The sequence below is a fragment of the Eretmochelys imbricata genome, chromosome 5, assembly GCF_965152235.1.
Source record: "Eretmochelys imbricata isolate rEreImb1 chromosome 5, rEreImb1.hap1, whole genome shotgun sequence".
In the NCBI taxonomy this organism is placed as follows: Eukaryota; Metazoa; Chordata; order Testudines; family Cheloniidae; genus Eretmochelys; species Eretmochelys imbricata.
This window is the reverse complement of record NC_135576.1, coordinates 136423434-136443968: the sequence shown is the minus strand read 5'-3', so window position 1 is coordinate 136443968 and position 20535 is coordinate 136423434. Positions and strand designations below refer to the sequence as shown.

The window sequence follows — 20535 nt, the reverse complement described above, 5'->3', positions numbered from 1 at the left end:
TCTCAGATCCAAGGGTTTGGGTCTGTGGTCACCTATGCAAATTGGTGAGGCTTTTTATCCAACATTTCCCATGAAAGGGGGGGTGCAAGTGTTGGGAGGATTGTGCATTGTTCTTAAGATCCAAGGGTCTGGGTCTATAGTCACCTAGGCAAATTGGTGAGGCTTTTTACCAAACCTTGTCCAGGAAGTGGGGTGCAGGGTTTTGGGAAGTATTTTGGGGGGAAAGACGCGTCCAAACAGCTCTTCCCCAGTAACCAGTATTAGTTTGGTGGTGGTAGCGGCCAGTCCAAGGACAACGGGTGGAATATTTTGTACCTTGGGGAAGTTTTGACCTAAGCTGGTAAAGATAAGCTTAGGAGGTTTTTCATGCAGGTCCCCATATCTGTACCCTAGAGCTCAGAGTGGGGGAGGAACCTTGACACCTTACTACCCCTATTTCTCCAGAGTTGAAAGGTCAAAATCCTCCTCAACTCTTCCTTTGAGATGAATAGCGTCTGAGCTGCGTGGACAGTGATTTGCACTAGTTGGTGTGGGGATGGGGGAGCTTGGTGTTGGTTGGGAAGCTCCCTGTGCATATCCCCCATCCCAGAGCCCACTCCAGGCTCATCCATGCCCCCCTGTGGTCTCCCAGGAGCTGGGGCTGCCTCCTCTCTGTGTGATGAGTTCCCTTCTTGATAGAAGGCTCTTGCAGCTGCTGTGATCTGGTGTAGTTTCACTCTGTTGTGGCTGTGATGATGACTGTGCCGGTTTCAGGCAGCCCAGTGTGTGAGGGAGCGGTTAATGGGCTGTTTTGATCTAGAACAGGGGTTCTCCAAATTCATTGCACCATGACCCCTTTCTGACAACAAAACTTACTACATATCCACAGGAAGGGGACTGAAGTCCAAGCTTGCCTGAGCCCCACTGCTCTGGGTCGGGGGGTCGAAGCACAAGGGCTTCAGCCCCAGGAAGAGGACCTGTAACCTGAGCCTCATTGCCTACCAGGCAAGTCTAAGCCAGCCTGGTGACCCCATTAAAGTGGGTTCACAGCCCACTTTGGGGGCCTGACCCACAGTTTGAGAACAGCTGATCTAGAAAGTTAAAAAGTTTTGACTGGTACCTAAGTAGCAGCTGCCCTTAATGAGTTTATAAAAGAGAATGTTTTACATAGTCTATTCTGATATGCCAGTAGTAGCCGTGAAATACAAGAAACCATGTAAAAATAATCTACTAAAATAACTAAATGAAATTTCAAAATTGTTATATTTTCTAAAATGATTTTTTTTCTTTTTTTAAAAATTCTCTCTCATTGGCAGTTTAAAAAAATTTTATTTTCATTCTGAATTGGATCAAAAGCAAATATAAATATGTTAAAATTCCCCATAAAATAGAAATTCCAGGTTCTGACCAGCTCTCCCCATAATTCCTGCCTCCCAACCCTCATTATAACAGCCAATGCTGGTCAAACTATAATGCAATTAAGACACTTTAATAGAGCTTGATGAAGAAACCAGGGATAGTCTGTTCTCTGTTTGTACAGCGCCTAGCGCAATGGGACCCTGGTTCATGCCCATGGCCACTATGGTAAACATAGGATAAAGGACAGTTCTGTGGGCAGAGGGATCTGGAATGTGGGGAGTGGGGTGTGATGCATCCTGGAGCCAGCAGAGGGCAGCAACGACCTCCTGGCAGACCTGTACTCCGGCTCCTGTCTCCGGGGTCCTTAGTCCTGGTTCTGTACCCAGCCTGTGTTGGGAAATGCACAAAGAGCAGGACTGACCTGCCTCTCTCCCACAGTGTGATCCTCACACAGAGACTCCAGCTCCGACACAACACTTCACAGGGCAGCTGAATTTTCTGGGGGAAAATTAGCTAAATATAGGGTTAAAAACCAATCATTTCTTAAAACGTCCCCTTGGGTCTGACTTTCCTAATCTAGCCTTTCTGAAAGGCCAGATGAGATGATCAGAATGGGGCCTTCTGTCCTTAACATCTTTGAATTGGGGGAAAGGTGCAAAGCTGAAATGTTAGTAGCCACTTAAAAGCGTCAAAGAGTCCCGTGGCACCTCGTAGTCTAACAGACGTCTTGGAGCATGAGCTTTCGTGGGCGAATCCCCCCGTCGTCGGAGGCACGGAGTGGAAATTTCCAGAGGCGAGTGTAAATGTGCAAGCAAGAATCAGGCTAGGGATAACGAGGCTGCACTTGCGCAAGTCTCTTCATGAGGTTGATGGAGTTCCGCTCCATACGGCTAAATGCAGTGCCTTGCATGGTGTCAAGTATCGTACTTTAGCCGTATGGAGCGGAACTCCTCAACCTCCTTTACACCCCCCTCTGGAAATTTCCACTCCGTGCCTCCGACGACGGGGGGATTCACCCACGAAAGCTCATGCTCCAAGACATCTGTTAGACTACGAGGTGCCACGGGACTCTTTGACGCTTTTACAGATCCAGACTAAAACGGCTACCCGTCTGAGAGTGACCATTTTTTGTTCATTCTAACCGTAATTTGGCCACATTGATTTGTATTTATTTATTTAAATATGCCGCTAAATAGTGTGAAGGGGGCAACCTGCATTCATCACCTGCTCCATGCTAAGTGGCCATCAAGGTCAGCAGTGACAATATTTGGAGCTGGCCCCAGCAATCACTTCCGTCAGCACTGGTTTGGTTTCGGTCGTTTTCTAGAAGGGATCTATGAGGAGAGAGGACCAATGACTCCCAAAGCGTGTTTACAAAGGACTGGCACTACACAGAGCGGCCAAAGGCTTCAGGGGTCTGATAAGATCGCCAGCGAAGAACATAGACTGAACTTCCTGTGGAACCATCTGCAGGACTGAGCTGGAGATCGATACGGCTGGTCCTCAGTCTGCAAGGAGGCTACAGTCCTGTGGGATTTGTCTTGGGGAAGATTAGGATGATTTAGTGGGAAATTGATCCAAGACAGTAATTCATTATTCTACACAAAGGGAAGACAATAGGTATCGCATGGCTGGCTACTTCCATTTTCTGATGCTCTCAGCCTGGCTCAGCACAGCCAGTCTGCTGGTGTAGGGTGTGTCCACACTAGACAACAGGTGTTTCTCACAGTGTCAGGGAACATGGGCTAAAATCCTAGTGAAGACAAGGCCATGTGTAATCTCCACTCACGTTAACAGGTCAAGGGACAGCCTAGCGGGGAGCCTTGTCTTTAACTTGACCTGCTAACTCGTGTTAAACTGACACCTACCTCATCTTCACTCAGATGTTAGTTCCTGTTAGTCACTGTGTTTGGTGTAAGACATGGCAGGAAAACAGCTCTTCTCCTGGTACAGACAAGACCCTAGGGAGGCAGGCTCAGCACCGTGGGAGGGGGAACTGGGACATAGGGGTCCATGGGCTGTGAGATGGGGAGAAGGGGGAGCTGTCTGAGGCCAGTGAGAGGAACCCGTGATCTGGGTGGTTTCCTGGCGGGGAAGCTGTGGGAACCTCTCAGCCGGCAATTACTCTCCCCATGTAGGTTTCCGTACACTCCCCCTCCCCCACACATCGGGGGAGGGGAAGTCATGCAGCTGACGCTGTGTGGGGGCAGCAGTGAACAGCTCTGCACCCCCCCTTGGCTCCCCCAGACAGGGAACTAGCTACAGCTCTCCAGGGGCTCCCCCAGCACAGGGCACTGGAGGCTCTGATGGCGGGTGTGGGGAAGGGGGACATGAATGGGGGCATGGATGGATGAGGGGGCTGACCGGCTCGTCCGTCACAGATTGACAGGCTCTGTGCTCTGCTCTGCCTTTAAACAGGCTCCTGGGAGTGACCAGGCCCCAAGGTTCACACTGACCCACAAGGGCAGGCCGGGCAGCCTGAATGACTCTGGGACTGGGCCTTTGGCCTCCAGCACCTCCTGCTTCCCACCGTTTACACCTACAGCAAATCCACCTGTGTTTAGATTCCTGCGCAGACTTTACCACCCAGATCCTCAGTGATGTTTCAGCTCCCAGCTCCTGTTCATTTCAATGGGAACGAGGCACCTAAATCCCTTTGAGGTTCTGGCCCCACTGTCTTAGGAACCCAGTCAGTATTCTGCAAAACAGCCTTTCAGAACAAAGGAGCATTTATTAATCCCCTGGAATCCAGCAGGAGAAGGTATGTAGGTTAGTGTGGCAAAGGGACGTTCAAGGCAGAGTCCATATGGGAAGGAGCAATGGCCCCAAGAGACCAGGCAATTCTCAGCTCCATCTTCACTCTTTTTGTGTGTCTGCAGCAGCCGCATTAAGACTTGTCTCCTCACACCTGTCCTTCCTTTAGCTCCAGGTGCAGCCTTTTCATTTTGCTTCTCTGCAGAGTTGGGGGAAGTCACCTGCTCTGAGGCCGCGTCTACACCTAAAATTTAGATCAACCGAAGCTTCTGAAGCATTCATGGCCTGTGTGACAGACAGGCTGACCTAACCCCCACTGAAGGCACCTAGGTGGATGAAAGAAAAAAACCCTGTAAACCTGTAGCTGCTAATGGTGTAGACATGCCCTTAGTTCCAGTAGCTCTTAAATACAATCATACCCTGGGCTGCTCCCCTTGCCCAGGCATTGCCCAGCTCTGTCCCAGCAGTGACCTGAGTTTCTTTGAAAAGGCAGAGACCTGTCTCCTTCTCTTCAGATGAAAATCTTGGCCTGTGTCTCTGTCTCCTTGTAGATGTCTCACCATCAGTTCAAGTTAAATGTGGCTAAAACAGAGCTCCTAATTTACGCCACCCCGCCCCCAGTTTTCCCTACTAATGCCTTTCTCAATCACTGTGGACACCACCAGCCTCTTGCCTGTCACTCAGGCCCATAACTTGGGTGTCATTTTGGTCTCGGACCTCTCTGTAGGTTCTCACATTGATGCTCTGTCGAAATCTTGCTGAGTCAGAATTCTCAGCTCACCCCCCCAGCTGTAACTCCCACCCCCCATGCTGCCCCCCACACTTGGCAGAAGCCCCCATCAGCACCCGCACGGCTACCTTATTAGCCTCCTTCAAATCCCTCCAAGGTGTCTGCAAAAAACCTGACTATGGTGAGTTGCTGGTGTCCTGTTATCACAGCTGATCGTGCTGACCAGTGTTGTCCCATTGCTTCCTTGTGCTCCTCTGTCTGCCTCCATCTATTGTTTCTTGAATTAGTGTCGTGCCCCCTCCCCACCCGGTTACCTTCTTTCATGCTAATCTGCGAACAGGTTTTGATGGACAGGTCTGGGCTCTCCTGGATCTCCTGGACACCCAGCAGGGTGTATCTTCTTTATGTTTCTCTGTGAATGTATTTGGCGGTGCCTCCAACACCCTCACTCCTTCCTGGCAGCTCCCCAGGGCGGCTTGGGAGGAAAATGCCAACCACAGGGTAACCCCCACTTACCTGCCAGAAAGTCGGAGACTTCCAAGAAATCACACAAATACATAGAATATACTCAACACAGTAATTATATTAAACGGGAGACGAATATAACATAACGGGGTAAAACACTATTCTTCGTGCCCATGCTGACACTATCCGTGACTTTCCCCAGTCACGTGACCTGATGTAGCAAATGTAAGATCAGTGTCCCGTTGGTACGTGTACTTTGTTGGGGCCCTTGATGACCTATGACCACGATATCTTCTCTGCAGTGGTTTAGCAGGATGGGTGACTGGGCTCAGCACACCCCAAAGGACTCACAAGTGGGAGGAGGTGGTAAGTCCCTCCATAGGTTTAATATGCAGCTGGTGATAAAATCCCCAAACCCGTACTCCCTGGCTTGAGGACACAGTTCAAGGAGTAGGGGGTCACCAAAACATATTCCTGGACTGACTAACTAAAAGATGGTGCGTTCACAAACTCCATGAATGTTCCTCGGATTCAGAGATGACTCTGGACTCCTCAGTCATGGCAGCGGGGCTGATCTCTGCTGGCAGGGCCTCTTCAGGCCCGAGTCAGGCGGCTTTGTCCCGGGATTTCCCCTCACCACCCAGGGGTGCAGGGCTCAAGGTGCAGATTACAGAACTGGACTAAACTCCAAACTGTCGTCTCCTAGCCCAGCGTCCAGACACATTCCCAGCAGGCCAGCCCTGGACTAGCAGCCGGAGCAGAGCTGGCCATGTGGTGACTGGTCTCCCCTAGGGAGCTGGGGGCGAACTCAGCCTGGCTGGGGAAGTTTCCCAGCAAAACTCTACAAACTGGGAGTAATCAGTGGGGAAGGAAAAGCCCAGCGGAGGGATCTGCTGTCAGGTCCCTAGAGGCCAGTTGTCGGGGGAACCCTGCATGCTGGCCTGGGACTCCGCAGCTCCCCACACAGCCAGGTCTGCCCTTGCCCTGCCTGACTCCAGACTGACTCAAAAATGGATTCTCCCCTTTCCTGAGCTCCCTGGCAGGGCATCTCACTCCCTAGTGGTTTCCGGGCAGACTCTGAATCTGCCTTGGCTTCGCCTCCCTGCCAGGGACAGTGCCCCTCCCTCAGCTGCCTGCAGACAGAGCCCCAGGTCAGCTCCTTGGGGGTTACACTGGTAAAAAAACAAAACAAACAACAACAAAGCAGAAAGCAAACCCATGACCGAGAGGGGAAGTGAAAGCAGCTGTATATAATCACTCTGTCACTGGGAGTCCTGAGGAAGTGGAACCACACAGGACAGTTTGGGAAGAGCCAAAGGGGATGTTTGCTGGAGACGAGGGATGGGAAGAACTTGGAAGACTCAGCCCACAACACGGGGCAACAGGGAAACAGCCAGGGCAGAGACAGGGTGAATCCACTCACCGGAGCAGAGGGGTTGGAAAAATCAAAGAAACTGCTCAGCAGAGAATCCCCACTGGAGACAGATCCGGTATGCTTGGTGTCTGTGGGAAAAGCTTTGCTTGGCCTTCAGCCCACATTACTCCGCACAGCAAACAATCCACACGGGAGAAAAATGCTATCGATGTGCCGAGTGCAGGGAAAGCTTCAGTTGGAGCTCCCAGCTTATTTCACATCAGAGACAGCACACCGGAGGGAGACCCTGGGGATGCCCTGCCTGTGGGAAATGCTTCTCTCGCAGCACTGCCCTCATTAACCATCAGAGAATCCACATAGGATTGAAGCCCTACAAATGCCCCCAGTATGGGACGAGCTTTGCTCGGCACTCACACCTTGTTGTACGTCAGAGAATCCACACGGTGAACAACACTGTGGAGAAAGCTTCCAGTACAGTTTAAAGCTTCTCACACATAAGAGAAAACACATGGGAGAGAAACCTTATAAGTGCCCTGAGTGTGGGGAAAGCTACAGTGACAGCTTTAATAGGCATTGGAGGGTGACACTGGAGAGAAGCCCTTCAAATGCTGTGATATTTGGAAAAGCTTCAGTAAGAGCTCGGACTTTATTGCACATCAGAGAATACACACAGGTGAGAAACGCTATAAATACCTCCCTGATCTGGGGTGGGATATGGTGGGATCTGAGTTACTACAGAGAATTCTTTCCTGGGTATCTGGCTGGTGAATCTTGCCCAGACGCTCAGGGTTCAGCTGATCGCCATATTTGGAGTCGGGAAGGAATTTTTCTCCAGGGCAGATTGGAAGAGGCCCTGGGGTTTTTTCGCCTTCCTCTGTAGCATGGGGCACGGGTCACTTGCTGGAGGATTCTCTGCACCTTGAAGTCTTTAAACCAGGATTGGAGGACTTCAATAGCTCAGACATAGGTGAGAGGTTTATTGCAGGAGTGGGTGGGTGAGATTCTGTGGCCTGCATTGTGCAGGTCAGACTAAATGATCATAATGGTCCCTTCTGACCTAAATATCTATGAATCTATGAAACATTTTAACTTTCTAGATCAGCTGTTCTCAAACTTGCTGAGGGTGCAGTGCAACCGAGCATCCAGATCATTAATAAAAATGCTGAACAAAACCAGCCCCAGGACCAACGCCTGGAGAACTCTGCTTGATAACGGCTGCCAACTAGACATGGAGCCCTTGATCACTACCTGTTGAGCCCGACAATCTAGCCAGCTTTCTATCCACCTTATAGTCCATTCATCCAACCCATACTTCTGAGGTGAGGCTGACCAGTCTGTAGTTCCCCAGATTCACCTTCTTCCCTTTTAAAAAGATGGGCACTATATTTGCCTTTTTCCAATCATCCACGACCTCCCCTGATCAACATGAGTTTTCAAAGATAATGATCAATGGCTCTGCAATCACATCAACCAACTCCTTTAGCACTCTCGGATGCATTGCATCTGGCCCCATGGACTTGTGAATGTCCAGCGTTTCTAAGTAGTCCTTAACCTGTTCTTTCTGTAACCCTTCTGCCTGTCAGAGTTAGCAGCAACAAGGGCTGGGTTCAGTGTCTAGGGGTTCCATTCCAACAACACAATGCAAAACCGGCTCGAGCCCCCACCCAGTGACCTGGGACAAATATATACCACGCCTACTGGGCGCCTCCAAGAGGCAATACTTCCCCTCTCGCAAGCACATAGTCTGAGTGTAGCAAAAAGCCTTTTAATAATAGAGAGAAACAATGTGGCATTATTTTGGGGAAACACCACCAACAGGATTCATAACACAACCCATGAGCAAAAAACCCACCCCAAGCAAATTGGGGCGTGTCCTTTCCTTTTGGTTCTTGAGTCCAGCAACCCAAAATCACCCAAAGTCCCAAAAGTCCAACGACCCAAAAGTCTCTATCCCTGGTCAGGGCAGCCCCAGAGTTCGAAAGTTTATCTGCAGAGTTTTACCTCCCAAGCTGGGTGGAGATGGGTGTGTGTGTGTGTTAAGGGGCACCTTACATGGTCCAACGCTGATGGCCCCACCTCTCCACGGGGCTCCGCTCTGCCAGCCGCCCCATGAGCTGCTGTAGGCATCCGACAAACTGCTCTGCTCTGCTCCACCAGCCGCTCTGCTTACCCCTCCGCAAACTGCTCCACCATATATCTTCAGGCTCCCCCACTACTCAACACAACGCTCAGTGATTTCAGCTCTTAGTAAGTTTAGCTCTGTTGTGATTTCACCTTGTAGTAGGGGAGCCTCAGTGCTGGTGCACCATTAGCCCAAAGTGAATTCAGCTCAGCAGCCTGTAACTAGACTCCTAATGGAATCAAAATTAGCTCTGACATTCTACAGTGGAGAGAGGAAGAAATGCAATTAGCATGTAAGGCCCTCACCAGGGGGCCCATACACCAAGTATTAATACCTATCCCCAACCTCTGTCAATTTACAGAGTTTTGGAACCCATGTCCCTTGCCTAGCGAGTGCTACTGAGTTGATGGCGAGTCCCTCCATCATAACAAAAGGCCAAGTACAGTTCCACTGTCCTTGATTCCCATAATCAGGGTAATAACAATTTATTCTTCCTGCCCCAATAACAGAGACACTGGGGATCCCACAGCAGCCAAAGTGACCATTTGGGCAGCTATGGCCTCATTCTAGGCGGGGTGGGTGTGCCTATGCAAATGAGATCAGCCCCTGAAGCTCTTTTCCACAACTTGCCACACCTCACCACCAGATGTCAGGGTAGAGTTCATCCTGACTCTGCTTACATTTCTCCACTGAGGGCTGCTCACCTCCTCCCCATACTGTGTTGCCCGGTGCAGCATTCTGGGAGCTGACCTTGTCTGTAAAGACCAAGGCAAAAAAAGCATTGAGTGCTTTAGCTTTTTCCACATCATCTCTCACCAGCTTGCCTCCCCATTCAGTAAGGGGCCCACACTTTCCCTGACCTTCTTCTTGTTGCTAACATACTTGTAGAAGCCCTTCTTGTTACCCTTCACATCCCTTGCTAGTTGCAACTCCAATTCTGCTTTGGCCTTCCTGTTAAGTCAATCTGGTTGCCTGAGATATTTGCTATTCTTTCCGCACATTGGGATGAGAATTCACACAGGCAAGAAATCCTAAAAGTGTCCTGACTAGGGATTCGCCAAGTGAATATCATCTTTGCCATTTCCCATGAACGTCAGAGCATCAGGCCAGGCTGGAGTGGCCATGTAATGCGGATATGCAATGGTTATAAGGCAGAGAATAAATCACATTCCTGGAACAGAGTCGTGTAGGGCAAGAGGCTGAGATAAGATTCCCACATTGTGATGGGATTTGTTTATGATTTTTCAAGAAGCTCTGAATGTCCTCTGATCAGCTCCTCCATCAACACAATTTGTCAGTTCAGGCCATAGTCGAGGAGCACTTGCTAACACTAAGCCCTGACATAGCAGCATCCACAAGTAATGGTCTCTATCATCTCCCCTTGGCTAGGAGATGCTGTTCCTTCCTGGCAGACAAACATCTGGCCTCAGTTACTGACAGCTTTGTCACTCCTCAGCAGGGCTGCAGCAATGTGATCTGCGTGGCCATGAAACCATCAGTGCCGGGGGGACCTTCAGCTAGTGCAGAATGCTGCAGTGCATCTTCTCTGCAACACAAGCTCCTGTGAGCATATCATGCCTGTCCTCCACTCCCTGCATGGCCTGCCCACCGAATATCAAATTATGTTCAAGATCTTGGGTCTTGTCTTCTGGGTGCTCCATGGCCTCAGCCGAGGTTATATAAAAACTTCCTAAAGCTCTGTGATGAAGACCACACACAGCAACTTTCATTGCTACTCAAGCACAATGAAACAGGCCACAATAAGTGTAATGTTTATTTGTGCGGGAGAGAGAACTGTCTTTGTGGCCGGTCTCAGGTGGTGGAATGAACTCCCACAGGAACTAAGGATCATCACCAATCTGACCATCATTTACTCCAAGTGCTTGGACTTTGCTTTCTCTAGTGTAAATACATATCAACACGCTCACTTATCGCAACAAACATAGCAGAACTCTTCCCCTGCACACGCTTCTCCCCCAGAAAGGATGAAAGAACAAAAAACATGGGACAGAAGGTTGCTTATCACACTACTGAAAGGTGCTCAGACACTGTGGGGAGGAACATGGTATGAGCACCAATAGAGAATAGAAGAGACTTTTGCTGCCACTCAGCTACAACCTTATTATCTTATTCTCTGTGACTTTTCATTTATACTTGACAGTAAATTATTTAATAAAATGGATACATTCAGGAGCAATAATGGTGTCCACTAGGTTTGAAATGCAATGCCCTGACCAAGGCTTAGTGGGGATGGTGGTTTAGTTGTGATTTTCTTGCTTTGCACGAGGAGGAATAACATGGGTCTGAGTTTCTCAGAATCATTCATCTGCAGAGGAGAAGAATGCAAAAATGGGCCTTCATGGGGTGAGACGGGACCTTCAGGAAAGTCTCTTGACATGTTTCTTTTAAATTACAGAGTCTAGGAGGGCTCTGCTGTTTATTCCCTACAGGTACCATGCATTCCTAGATCTAGACGGGTTATCTAGATGACTGAGGTGCTGATTGTTCCCTTTAGAGTTACACACTGCCACTGTCATAGGTCTGTAGTTCTCCTTCATGACACATGTCTCCTCGACAAAGCCCTGGACTAAGAATGTGAAATCCATGACCACATTTCTTGTACCTACTCCGCAGGGTTGGGGGATTAATCCGCAGACATTTAGAATCCAGATGCATTGACTACAATATGTTTCTTTTCTGATTAGCTTTCTACTTCATTTTTTTATACAGGCATTTATCAGAAAAAATATCAAAATGTTCACTTCAGAGTCATGACAGAGAAAAGATATTGAATCTAATTCCCTGGTATCTCAAAATACCTGATCAACCTAGAATGGAATAAAAATGATAATTAGAGAGTCTGTTAGACAGTTAACTGGCTGTTTTTATGAACTCGTGGTAATGTCGAGTGAAAGGAACTTCACAGTGTACTTACAGCCCCTGGGCTAGGAAGGGAATCCAGGTGGTTTCATCTAAAGGGGAATAGGAAAGAAACTCTGATCTTAGGCCTTGTCTGCACAGGACAGGTTTTCCTGTCTATGTTTTTCTACCACACCTGTGTGAGTCCAGAGACAGGGCACAAGCAAACAACTTCCCTTCTGAACCAGTGCTTCTGGTGTTGTGATGTTGTTAAATTACTTTGCCGCATTCTGAGCAGGTATCCCATGATGCAATGTTCTACCCACCCCCTGCACCTGGACCACCCCGCCAAGCTCCCCCAGTGCCCGGATCCCTCCACTGAGTCCCCCGTACCCAGACATGCCTGCCAAGCCCCAACCATCTTCCCCGGACCTCCCTGCAGAGTCCCCTTCCCCCTGCACCCAGATGCCCCCCACACCCACACTGAGGCAACTGCACTCACAGTGCCCCACACAGAACCTTCTTCCTGCACATCTGCATCACCCCATCTGAAGCCCCTCCCCACTTGGATCCTGCCAGACTGAGCCTGCCTGCCCACACCTGGATTGGGGGGCAGGGCTGGGCATGTGTGAGAGACTCTGTCCCTCTCATTTGCTATCTCGGTGCACCCAGCACGGAGGGGCAGGCAGGGTCCAAAGGTGTTTCTGGGGCAGGCCTGGCCCTTGCACTGTTTCACTGCTGTGCAGATTGCTGGATTGGGGCTAGAGCCCGGGCTCTAGGACCTTACAGGGTGCGAGGGTCTCAGAGCTCTGGCTCTAGTCTAAACCCAGAAGTCTGCACAGCAATGAAACAGCCCCATAGCCAAGCCCCAGAAGCCTAAGTCAACTCAGCTGGCATGCACCAGCCTGTTGTAACAACCAGGCCAGGTACGAACAAGCTTCAATAGGACTTTATTTTCAAAGTGGAAACCTCTTTACCAAGCTGCTGTTGCACCCTCTGTAGCTCTCTCCCAGCCTCTCAACTCCTCCCCTCTCCTTCCTGTTTCCTGTCCTTTCAGACTCCCAACAGCCAGAGCTCCCAATTCTAATAATTACAAGCAACATGTAAACACCACACAGCCACAGGGTTTTCTTTGCTGGGTAAACATATCCTTCTGTGCTTGACATACATGGAAATATATTAATATTGCCATCTGCCCTGTGGAGCCCTAGAGATGTGCCTGGTAAGCAATCTGTTTATCAAAACCCATTTCCTGAATCTGTTTTGTTGTCTGTATTGTTGACAGCTATTTTGAAATAAATTACCAAAACAACTGAAAATGGTATGATTATATTGTGCTGCTTTGACAAATGAAGGATGCAGAATTTTACAATGTCGTGCACTGAATTTCTATTTTGGGGGGCACAGAATCCCCTCAGGGGTAGCATATGAATGTTAACACTATGCTATATGCTACAAATGGTAATGCTATGTTAATAAGTTTTGGCTTTGTTATGTAGCACATGCTTTACTCTTCTATTACTTCATTCTAGTGTTCTTCATTCTGACAATGTTAGTTCTGCTTGTTCTGCAAAATCAGTAAACTTTTATAAAAATTAAAGATTTCATGACTCCTTTGCATTGATCTCAGAAAATACAATTATTTTGCTATCTCACAGGTTTTTCAAACGTGTGTCTACAATCAATCTGTGATGGGTTGGACCCCCCCATGTACTGGGGGGTTCTCCTGCTCCACCAGCCTAGATTCCCTCTCCCTGTTTTGCTGAATTCGGCTCTCTGGTCTTTTGCAGCACACACACAGGTAGGGCCACAACCCACTGCAGCCACAGACTGAAGTCAGCTCTGTGTGAGAGGATTCACCCAGCACTCACCTGCACACCTCTGCTGGGGGATAAACCCAAAATAATATTTTCTTGCACTTGTCATAAATATAAAGGGAAGGGTAAACCCCTTTAAAATCCCTCCTGGCCAGAGGAAAAATCCTCTCACCTGTAAAGGGTTAAGAAGCTAAATGTAACCTCGCTGGCACCTGACCAAAATGACCAATGAGGAGACAAGATACTTTCAAAAGCTGGGAGGAGGGAGAGAAACAAAGGGTCTGTGTCTGTCGGTATGCTGCTTTTGCCGGGGATAGAACAGGAATGGAGTTTTAGAACTTTTAGTAAGTAATCTAGCTAGGTATGTGTTAGATTATGATTTCTTTAAATGGCTGAGAAAAGAACTGTGCTGAATAGAATGACTATTCCTCTCTGTGTGTCTTTTTTGTAACTTAAGGTTTTGCCTAGAGGGATTCTCTATGTTTTGAATCTAATTACCCTGTAAGGTATCTACCATCCTGATTTTACAGAGGTGATTTCTTTACTTCTATTTACTTCTATTTCTATTAAAAGTCTTCTTGTAAGAAAACTGAATGCTTTTTCATTGTTCTCAGATCCAAGGGTTTGGGTCTGTGGTCACCTATGCAAATTGGTGAGGATTTTTACCGAACCGTTCCCAGGAAGTGGGGTGCAAGGTTTGGGAGGATTTGGGGGGGAAAGAAGTGTCCAAACTACGTTTCCCAGTAAACCCAGTTAGAGTTTGGTGGTGGCAGTGGATATTCCAAGGGCAAAGGATAAAATTAATGTGTACCTTGGGGAAGTTTTAACCTAAGCTGGTAGAAGTAAGCTTAGGAGGTTTTCATGCAGGTCCCCACATCTGTACCCTAGAGTTCAGAGTCGGGGAGGAACCTTGACAGCACTGTATAGAAATATTTAGTCAGCAGTGTGCCCTTGTTGCCAAGAAGGCCAATGGCATTTTGGGATGTATAAGTAGGGGCATAGCGAGCAGATGGAGGGACGTGATCGTCCCCCTCTATTCGACATTGGTGAGGCCTCATCTGGAGTACTGTGTCCAGTTTTGGGCCCCACACTACAAGAAGGATGTGGATAAATTGGAGAGAGTCCAGCGAAGGGCAACAAAAATGATTAGGGGTCTAGAACACATGACTTATGAGGAGAGGCTGAGGGAGCTGGGATTGTTTAGCCTGCAGAAGAGAAGAATGAGGGGGGATTTGATAGCTGCTTTCAACTACCTGAAAGGGGGTTCCAAAGAGGATGGCTCTAGACTGTTCTCAATGGTAGCAGATGACAGAACGTGGAGTAATGGTCTCAAGTTGCAGTGGGGGAGGTTTAGATTGGATATTAGGAAAAACTTTTTCACTAAGAGGGTGGTGAAACACTGGAATGCGTTGCCTAGGGAGGTGGTGGAATCTCCTTCCTTGGAAGTTTTTAAGGTCGGGCTTGACAAAGCCCTGGCTGGGATGATTTAACTGGGGATTGGTCCTGCTTCGAGCAGGGGGTTGGACTAGATGACCTTCAGGGGTCCCTTCCAACCCTGATATTCTATGATTCTATGATTTCTACAGCACAAGCTCATAAAATGTCGCCCTCTTCCTCAATGTGAAGAGAGATGGGGACCCCCCTGCCCCCGTTAGAAATTACATAAACTGGGTTTAATAATAAACAAAATAAATTATATTAACTATAAAAGGCAGATTTTTGGTGGCTAAAGAGATAGCAAACAGAACAAAGCAGACTACTAAGCAAATAAGACAAAACACACTAACTAAGCTTAGAGACTAACAAATTTATTTGAGCATAAGCTTTTGTGAGCTACAGCTCACTTCATCGGATGCATGTAGTGGAAAATACGGAGGGGAGATTTTATATACACAAAAAGAAAAGGAGGACTTGTGGCACCTTAGAGACTAACTAGTCTCTAAGGTGCCACAAGTCCTCCTTTTCTTTTTGCGAATACAGACTAACACGGCTGTTACTCTGAAACCTGTCTTTATATACACAGAAAACATGAAACAATGGGTGTTACCATACAGACTGTAACAAGAATGACCAGGTAAGGTGAGCTATGACCAGCAGAAGAGCGGGGGCGGGGGGGAGGGACCTTTTGTAGTGATAATCAAGGTAGGCCATTTTCAGCAGCATTTCCAGGGCTGAGGGTTCCCCAGATGGCCCAGGGATGGCTCAGGTCACCAGTGAGGAGCACTCTCAGAGCACGCTTCCTGTCCCATCTCTTTGGGAGGGCCTCCCACCATGAGGGCTAGAGAGCAGTCCCCTCCTCGCCAGTGGGGGGAGGGAAGCAGGAAAAGTGAAACCAAAAAAGACAAACCCCAATGACTCTAAGGGACAAAGACCAAGCTGGAGGAAAATTGTCCCACCTTAACCTAGTGTTTTCCGTGCCTAGAATTTGGCCAGCACCGGGTGGTTCAGCCTGCCTAGGTACCCAACCTCTCTGGGGCTCTTTCCTTCTCCACAGGGACGTCTGTCTTCTCGCTCAATTAGCAGTGGGAAAGGAGAAAACTCCAGAGAGGCTCCACCTCGCGCTCACATACGTGACCCTGAATTCTCTCTCAGTCCTCAAGGAGACACCTCAAGAAGGAGACTCCCTGCAGCAAAGCCCCGGGGGTCTCTGAGATCCCCCTGCCCTGCAGCCTGTCCTCCCTGGCCGTTGTCATGGACTCTCTGTGAGGTCACCGCCTCCCACCTCCTTTGACCAATCAGCTGAGTGCTGCAAAAGGTCCTTGTGATGTCACTGCCACACCCACCCCTGCCCTGTGCGAAGTATGTACATGTGATCTTTACTCTGATGTTTCCTAACGTTTAAAGGCCTGGTCTCCATGGTGTTCTTTGTGCTTATAGATCTATTTTGGGGAGAGATGCAATCATTTATTTCAGAGCAGTAGCCGTGTTAGCCTATATCAGCAAAAAACCTGAGGAGTACTTGTGGCACCTTAGAGACTAGCAAGTGTATTTGGGCATAATCTTTCCTAGGCTAAAACCCACTTCATCGGATGCATCCAATGGAAAATATAGTAGGAAGATATATATTCACAGAGAACATGATAAGATGGGTGTTGACATACCAACTCGAACAGACTAATCAATTAAGCTGGGCTATTATCAGCAGGAGGAAAAAAACTTTTGTAGTGATAATCAGGATGGCCCATTTCAAAAAGTTGACAGGAAGGTGTGAGTAACAGTAGGGGGAACTTAGCACGGGGAAATAGCTTTTACTTAGTGTAATAACCCATCCACTCCCAGTCTTTACTCAAGCCTAATTTAATAGTGTCCAGTTTGCAAATTAATTCCAATTCTGCAGTTTCTCGTTGGAGTCTGGTTTTGTAGATTTTTTGTTGGAGAATTGCAACTTTTAGCTCTGAAATTGAGTGACCAGGGAGGTTGAAGCGTTCTCCGACTGGTTTTTTAATGTTATAATTCTTGACGTCTGATTTGTGTCCATTTATTCTTTTGCGTAGAGACAGTCCAGTTTGGCCAATGCACATGGCAGAGGGGCATTGCTGGCACATGATGGCATATATCACATTGGTAGATGTTCAGGAGAACGAGCCTGATGTGATTAGGTCATATAATGGTGTCCCTAGAATAGATATGTGGACAGAGCTGGCAACAGGCTTTGTTGCAAGGATATGTTCCTGGGTTAGTGTTTTTGTTGTGTGGTTGTTGGTGAGTATTTGCTTTAGGTTGGGGGGCTGTCTGTAAGCGAGGACTGGCCTGTCTCCCAAGATCTGTGAGTGTGAGGGATCATCCTTCAGAATATGTTGTAGAACCTTGATGATGCACTGGAGAGGTTTTAGTTGGGGGCTGAAGGTGACGGCTGGTGGCATGCTGTTCCTTTCTTTATTGGGCTTCTCCTGGAGAAGGTGACTTCTGGGTATTCTTCCCTTCAGCAGGTGGGTATTGTAGTTTTAAGAACACTTGATAAAGACCCCGTAGGTGTTTGTCTCTGTCTGAGGGATTGGAGCAAATGTGGTTGTATCGTAGAGCTTGGCTGTAGACAATGGATCGTGTGGTGTGGTCTGGATGAAAGCTGGAGGCATGTAGGTAAGTATAACGGTCCGGTATAGGGTGGTGTTTATGTGACCATCGCTTATTAGCACTGTAGTGTCCAGGAAGTGGGTCTCTTGTGTGGCCTCTCCTTCTGCCCCTCCACCCCCACGAACATGATACAGTTCTGCGGTGACCTGGAATCCTACTTTCGACGTCTCTGACTCAAGGAATATTTCCAACACACCTCTGAACAACACACAAATCCTCAGAGACCTTCCTACCAACACTACAAAAAGAAGGATTCTGCGTGGACTCCTCCTGAAGGTCAAAACAGCAGACTGGACTTCTACATAGAGTGTTTCCGCCGATGAGCATGGGCTGAAGTGGTAGAAAAGCAGCATCGCTTGGCCCATAACCTCAGCCGTGCAGAACACAACACCATCCACAGCCTCAGGAACAAGTCTGACGTCAGAATCAAAAAGGTTGACAAAGGAGGTGCTGTCGTCGTCATGAATAGGTTGGAATATGAACAAGAGGTGGCTAGGCAGCTCTCCAACTCCACATCCTACAGCCCATTCTCCTCTGATCCCACTCAGGGTTACCAAGAGAAACGACACCATCTGCTCAAGAAACTCCCTGAAAAAGCACAAGAACAAATCTGCACAGACATGCACCTGGAACCCCGAGCAAGCGTCTTCTATCTGCTACCCAAGATCCATAAACCAGGAAATCCTGGATGCCCCATCATCTCAGGCATTGGCTAGGGGTACTGGTCTTGTAGGGCCTGAGGAGAGAGTCGACATAGTCAGATAATCCTGCTGTCAGGATGCCAATGCCTGAGATAATTTCATCGTAGTCTTTGACTAGGGGGTTCAGGCTCCAGTGCTCTGCTCTGTTTTCCCAGCCCTGTCCAGGGGGTTGTTTCCAGTTTCAGAAATGGGGCAATGTTCACACACTCCCAATGGGTCTTTGCATAAATCAGGCCCTAAGCCACGGAAAGGCAAACTTTTGGCTTGAGGGCCGGATCAGGTTTCAGAAATTGTATGGACGGCCAGTTAAGGGAGGCCTGTGCCTCCCCAAACAGCAAGGCATGGCTCGGCCCCCGCCCCCATCTGCCCCCCGCAGCGCTTCTTGCCCCCTGACAGCCGCCCCGGGCCTCCTGCCCCATCCAACCCCTCTGTTCCCTGCAGGGTCCTCCAGGATCCTTTCCCCATCCACCACCCCTGCTCTCTGTCCCCTGATCATACCCGATCCCCTCAGCCCCTAACTGCCTCTGCTGCCCCATCCAACCCCTCCATTTCCTTACTGACTGCCCCCCTGGGAACCCTGCCTCATGCAACCACCTCTTCTCCCTGATCACCCCCAGACTCTCCGCCTCTAACTGACCCCTGCCCTAACTGCCCCCCACTTCCCCTTCCAACCCCTCCTCTCCTTTCTGACTGCCCCCTAGCACCCCTGCCCCATGCAACCACCCCTTCTCCCTGTCCTCTGACCACCCCTGGAACTCCCACCCCTGACTGCCCCCCACCGCCCCATCCACCCCCTCCTCTGCTTCCTGACTGCCCCCCGGACCCCTGGCTCCATCCAACCGCCCCTTCTCCATGACCGCCCCGGGAACTCCTGCCCCCATTCAACCCCCTGTTCCCCGCCCTCTGACCGCCCCGACCCCATCCACCCCCCACCCCTGACCACCCCCCGAACTCCCCTGCCCTCTATCCCAGCCCCCTTCCTCCTCCCCCACTCCCTGCCCCCTGACCGTGCTGCCTGGAGCCCCGGGGGCTGGGGGCGGCTGCCCCAGGACCGGCTGCCGGGCTGCGCCGCACAGAGCCCTGGGGCTGGCCGGGCTCGTAGCCCCGTTGCCCGGAGCATGGGCCGGCGGTGCCAGGAGCGGAGGCTGCGGGGCGGGGAACAGCGGGGGGGGGGCGGGGGCTCTCCAGAGCTCGGGGCCGGGCAGAGCGGCTCAGAGCCCCCAGCCCCCCTTCTGCCCCCCGCTCCCCAGATGTCGCTGCCCCCCAAGCCCGGGGAGCTGCAGCAGCTTCCCTCTGCCCGGGGCAGGGACTCGCAGCCCCCTGCTGGGAGCAGCCTGGGCCCCCCCGCCCCCCACAGGCTGCCCCAGGAGCAGCTCCCTGGGGGGCAGGTCTCCCCTTCTCTCCCTGGGGGCACTGCCAGACCCCCCGTCCCTCGCTAGAGTGGCCTGATCCCACCTGGACGGGGACAGACCCAGATGGACGCCCCTGAGAACGTCTTGTAATCTGCTCCAGACGTACAATAAACCCGTCGGTGCTGCGCTGGCTGAGAATCGCTGCAGGCTGAAGAGAGGCAGGCATGCCGGAGGCTCAGACGTGTGGTACTGGAAGGCGGAGGAGAAGCGTACAGCTTAAACCCCGAGCAAAGCGTGACCTTATGTAGGGTCAATACTCTAAAGGCCGGTTCCTCCCGGGGCCATACGGAGCCAAGAGAGCACTGGCCTGTGAGTCTGTGGCAACCTGTTCCACAGTGAACTGTCCTTAGAGCTAGAGAGTTTTTCCTAATGTGTAACCTAAATCCCCCCTTCTCCAACTATCAACTGGAGAACAATTGATCACCGTCCTCTTCAGAGCAGCCCTCAATGCAGGGATAGTTAATTATTTTTTGTTAAGCTCCAAATTTCTTGGTCAAGATATAGTCAAGGCCCAGACTCAAGAGAAACACTTCTCATACCACAAGTTCCCCTGTTCAACGAACACAGACAGTGCTGTGAAATATACCCAGGGCCTATGTTGTTTATATTCTTAGTGCATTAAATGAAAAATAAAATCAAACCACTGTATAGCCTAAAAATACCTCCAAGAAAAGCTTTTGGGCCCACAAAAACTTATGCGCAAATAAATCTGTTAGTCTTTAAGGTGCCACCGGACTCCTCGTTGTTTTTGGGGATACAGACTAACATGGCTACCCCCTGATACTTGTCTCCAAGAAAGATGTAATTTATCTGAAACGTTGAGAAAGTATTTAGAAAAATGTCAAGTAGATGCAACTATTAGCATTAAAAATACTTTCAGGAAACAGG

The 20535-nt window shown here is 49.5% G+C and overlaps 1 pseudogene; it reads left to right on the top strand.

Moving 5' to 3' along the window:
- Positions 1-1530: 1530 nt before the first annotated feature.
- On the top strand, positions 1531-19867 carry LOC144265428 (uncharacterized; annotated as a pseudogene).
- The last annotated feature ends 668 nt before the right edge of the window (positions 19868-20535 follow it).